Source organism: Schistocerca piceifrons, chromosome 1 (assembly GCF_021461385.2).
Source record: "Schistocerca piceifrons isolate TAMUIC-IGC-003096 chromosome 1, iqSchPice1.1, whole genome shotgun sequence".
NCBI lineage: Eukaryota > Metazoa > Arthropoda > Insecta > Orthoptera > Acrididae > Schistocerca > Schistocerca piceifrons.
Genome location: NC_060138.1, coordinates 41,812,847 through 41,818,720, shown reverse-complemented (window position 1 = coordinate 41,818,720; position 5,874 = coordinate 41,812,847).

The window sequence follows — 5,874 nt, the reverse complement described above, 5'->3', positions numbered from 1 at the left end:
AGGAGCCATTTGTCACACAGAAATTGGTGATTATTATGCAGCAAAGTGTATGGTGTTTGCAGTTGTTGCATTGTGTGCTGATGTTGGAAACATCTTGTGTGATGAACAATGGGAACAAAATATGACCAAGTGAGAATTGGTATTCATATTCACATTTATTTATCAACCACTGATCAAATACGTGATATGGTTTTTTGTCAGGTAAACACATAAAAAGTAAATACATTCAGTTACAAACTTAAGGCATATAATACATACATAATACAATAAACAGTATTAATAATTGGATAGAGAAATCAAGGGAATATAAATGTATGATGCAATATACTGCTAACACATAATAGGTAAATACATTGAGATACATGCAGAAGTGGCAAGTATACATTATACACAGATATAGGACAACAAACAATATTAATAACTGGCTAGAGAAATCAATGGAAGAGAAATATATGACACAATCTACTACTTATACTGATATACAGCCTCCCATTGCACTAGGCCTACATACATTTTGCACATTGGCAGTAATTGCTACCTATTTTACACTTCATTTAACTTATAATAAACCGAATAGTAATTTCTTAGGATATATGCTTTAACAGCTTTTTTAGTTTTACATTTACAATGTTTCTTTAATGTCTTATTATTTAGTTTTAAACCTTTGTATTAAATATTGTTCTCTGTTCACATCCTGTGTTTTCAGGTGTTCCTGGTTCTGGTATTATATTTTTGTGTCGCCTTTTTGTCGGATACTGATGTACGTTTTTCTTAATATGTATTAATGTTTCGAAAATATATTCCCAGGGAACACACTACACGAAATTCGAAAAAGTTTGCAATGAAAAATAGGGGTCGCTATGATTTTGTGTTTGGTGCATATTACATCATATGCACGCAAAATTTAGCTAAGATAGTGAATTTTTCATTACACTTGAGTGTAGGTGTCTACCTGTTACCAATCTCGAGAAAACTGATCTGATATAGCACACTCATTTGTGATCGCGAGAATCAGTGATAAAATCAGAATGAAATATCCCCAACATTTCTCATATTTCATAATCTATTTGAGATATGGAAATGAGATTCTGGCAAATGATAGCATACAAAGTAGTGAGTATTTTACTGTATTGTTTTTATACAAAACTTCATTATTTTCTGTGTTATTCCACTAACTACAGACTTGTCCAATGAAAGAGTGTAATTTTTAAGAGCCATTGATACCTGGTGAAACGAGAAATGCTATGAGTTTTAGAATAGCATAAGTGAAGACATTACATATTTATTTTTGAACAACAGATGTGCTTTTTCAAAAGCTATTGACCTTACTTTTCTTCAGTTTCTCACTTAATAAACTCAATAAAGCGCTGTTTCACATTTCTCTCGCCATTGCTTCTATGCAACATATTAGTGAGGCGACATTGTTTACCGAGTGAGGTGGCACAATGGGTACACACTGGACTCACATTTGGGAGGACAACAGTTTAAACCGCATCTGGCCATCCTGATATAGGTTTTCCGTAACTTCCTAAATCGATTCAGGCAAATGCTAGGGTGGTGCCTTTGAAAGGGTATGGCTGACTTCCTTCCCCATCCTTCCCTAATCTGAAGAGACCAATGCCCTCGCTGTTTGGCCCTTTCCCCCAAATCACCCAACCAACCAACACTGTGTAAACTCTGCTGTGTTTTGGCAAAAGATGCACATTTTAACATGGCAACAAGGGAAATTTAGATTTGATACAAAATTCGCCACTCATGAAGCTTCTCTGAAAGTTTCAGATGAATAAAAAACTAGGTGAAAATAGATCACTGATTTTGTTGCATTTTCAGCAAAATTCTTTGTACATACTAACCAAGGTGATGCGTCAGTAGATCTGTTTGAATGATCACCAAGCAAGTGTGGGCATGAAGGGACTCAACTTACCATCTACAGCACAATCCCACCACTACCGCTCTCCTCATGCATACCATGCTGATTATACATCTACTGGCTACTTTATTCTGTGCGGACTCTACCTTGTATGTTTTTTTATTGGCTCAATAAAAAATCGTTCAGGTGTACAGGAAATAGTGTTTTACTTTTCCCTGTTGTTTGTTGTTGTGGTCTTCAGTCCTAAGACCGGTTTGATGCAGCTCTCCATGCTACTCTATCCTGTGCAAGCTTTTTCATCTCCCAGTACCTACTGCAACCTACATCCTTCTGAATCTGCTTAGTGTATTCATCTCTTGGTCTCCCTCTACGATTTTTACCCTCCACGCTGCCCTCCAATACTAAATTGGTGATCCCTTGATGCCTCAGAACATGTCCTACCAACCGATCCCTTCTTCTGGTCAAGTTGTGCCACAAACTTCTCTTCTCCCCAATCCTATTCAATACTTCCTCATTAGTTATGTGATCTACCCATCTAATCTTCAGCATTCTTCTGTAGCACCACATTTCAAAAGCTTCTATTCTCTTCTTGTCCAAACTATTTATCGTCCATGTTTCACTTCCATACATGGCTACACTCCATACGAATACTTTCAGAAATGACTTCCTGACACTTAAATCAATACTGGATGTTAACAAATTTCTCTTCTTCAGAAACGCTTTCCTTGCCATTGCCAGCCTACATTTTATATCCTCTCTACTTCGACCATTATCAGTTATTTTGCTCCCCAAATAGCAAAACTCCTTTACTACTTTAAGTGCCTCATTTCCTAATCTAATTCCCTCAGCATCACCCGACTTAATTAGGCTACATTCCATTATCCTTGTTTTGCTTTTGTTGATGTTCATCTTATATCCTCCTTTCAAGACACTGTCCATTCCATTCAACTGCTCTTCCAAGTCCTTTGCTGTCTCGGACAGAATTACAATGTCATCGGCGAACCTCAAAGTTTTTATTTCTTCTCCATGAATTTTAATACCTACTCCGAATTTTTCTTTTGTTTCCTTTACTGCTTGCTCAATATACAGATTGAATAACATCGGGGAGAGGCTACAACCCTGTCTCACTCCCTTCCCAACCACTGCTTCCCTTTCATGTCCCTCGACTCTTATAACTGCGATCTGGTTTCTGTACAAATTGTAAATAGCCTTTCGCTCCCTGTATTTTACCCCTGCCACCTTTAGAATTTGAAAGAGAGTATTCCAGTCAACATTGTCAAAAGCTTTCTCTAAGTCTACAAATGCTAGAAACGTAGGTTTGCCTTTCCTTAATCTTTCTTCTAAGATAAGTCTTAAGGTCAGTATTGCCTCACGTGTTCCAGTGTTTCTACGGAATCCAAACTGATCTTCCCCGAGGTTGGCTTCTACTAGTTTTTCCATTCGTCTGTAAAGAATTCGTGTTAGTATTTTGCAGCTGTGACTTATTAAGCTGATAGTTCGGTAATTTTCACATCTGTCAACACCTGCTTTCTTTGGGATTGGAATTATTATATTCTTCTTGAAGTCTGAGGGTATTTCGCCTGTCTCATACATCTTCCTCACCAGATGGTAGAGTTTTGTCAGGACTGGCTCTCCCACGGCCGTCAGTAGTTCCAATGGAATATTGTCTACTCCGGGGGCTTTGTTTCGACTCAGGTCTTTCAGTGCTCTGTCAAACTCTTCACGCAGTATCATATCTCCCATTTCATCTTCATCTACATCCTCTTCCATTTCCATAATATTGTCCTCAAGTACATCGCCCTTGTATAGACCCTCTATATACTCCTTCCACCTTTCTGCTTTCCCTTCTTTGCTTAGAACTGGGTTTCCATCTGAGCTCTTGATATTCATACAAGTCGTTCTCTTATCTCCAAAGGTCTCTTTAATTTTCCTGTAGGCGGTATCTATCTTACCCCTAGTGAGATAGGCCTCTACATCCTTACATTTGTCCTCTAGCCATCCCTGCTTAGCCATTTTGCACTTCCTGTCGATCTCATTTTTGAGACGTTTGTATTCCTTTTTGCCTGTTTCACTTACTGCATTTTTATATTTTCTCCTTTCATCAATTAAATTCAATATTTCTTCTGTTACCCAAGGATTTCTACTAGCCCTCGTCTTTTTACCTACTTGATCCTCTGCTGCCTTCACTACTTCATCCCTCAAAGCTACCCATTCTTCTTCTACTGTATTTATTTCCCCCATTCCTGTCAATTGCTCCCTTATGCTCTCCCTGAATCTCTGTACCACCTCTGGTTCTTTCAGTTTATCCAGGTCCCATCTCCTTAAATTCCCACCTTTTTGCAGTTTCTTCAGTTTTAATCTACAGGTCATAATCAATAGATTGTGGTCAGAGTCCACATCTGCCCCTGGAAATGTCTTACAATTTAAAACCTGGTTCCTAAATCTCTGTCTTACCATTATATAATCTATCTGATACCTTTTAGTATCTCCAGGGTTCTTCCATGTATACAACCTTCTTTCATGATTCTTAAACCAAGTGTTAGTTATGATTATGTTGTGCTCTGTGCAAAATTCTACCAGGCGGCTTCCTCTTTCATTTCTGTCCCCCAATCCATATTCACCTACTATGTTTCCTTCTCTCCCTTTTCCTACACTCGAATTCCAGTCACCCATGACTATTAAATTTTCGTCTCCCTTCACAATCTGAATAATTTCTTTTATTTCATCATACATTTCTTCAATGTCTTCGTCATCTGCAGAGCTAGTTGGCATATAAACTTGTACTACTGTAGTAGGTGTGGGCTTCGTATCTATCTTGGCCACAATAATGCGTTCACTATGCTGTTTGTAGTAGCTTACCCGCATTCCTATTTTCCTATTCATTATTTTTACTTTTCCCTACTGTGTGTATATTCCTTTTTCATCTGCAGCTGAATTCTTTTCAGTCTGGTTCCCTTGCCACTTGTTCAGCTGCTATTGTGGAATCATCCCTAGGTTTTGATATGGTAGTTTTCTTCCTTAAGCTTTTTCTTCTGCAGCAGATTTTAGATTTCGATTCAGTTTCTTCATTTCTACTACAAAGATCATGCAGTTCAATTTACTGTTAGTTCTCAGGTAAATTTTCTGTTTTCTGTTTTGATTTCAACAGATATGTTTATTGTTCTCAATGCTAAACTTTTCTCAGTCTCACTGATCAGCTCTGCTTTCAACCTGTTACACAAAGCAGCCCACGCATTGTATAATCATTTCTGCTGTGGATGGTGTTTATGTCAATTGTTGTAACATGATCTTCCTCTGGAACTACTTTCATTACTTGTTGGGTTATATATATATATATATATATATATATATATATATATATATATATATATATATATATAGAGAGAGAGAGAGAGAGAGAGAGAGAGAGAGACAGAGAGAGAGAGAGAGAGAGAGAGAGCTCACTGTATGGAGCATACACTGGACCGGAACTGTAACACAAAAAAATGTTTTCTTGTCCAGATATTATTGCACATCACAAACCTTGAGTGCAACTTATATGCTTCTTTCTTCATTGCAGTTAGCGTATTTCATCCACACACAATACTCGCAATATGAACTTTGGGAACTGCAGAACTATCCATATGCTGTTTTCTGCAATTAAACATGAAAAAGGCACAAAATCTATAGTTACTGAAATAGCTCACAAGTAGTTGAAAACTTTTTTTATATATGGGGTGATTATAACTAAAGTTAAACTTTAAAAACGCTGTAGAGATAACACCACTGGTTACAGTGATGTCAAATTACAACCTAATATTATCAGAGAAGAGGAAGAACGATGGCAAAAAAAATAGTATGAAAATTGATCAATAGATGGGTCTTTGCATTGCACAAAGATAGCGATGGCATATCCACAATAAATAAGGAAGCGGGATGGGAGGAGATCAAAAACGAAATAGTTGAAATAGCAAAAGAAAATTGTCTCGTGAAAAGAGTAAGAAGACATCCATGGTGGGACAATG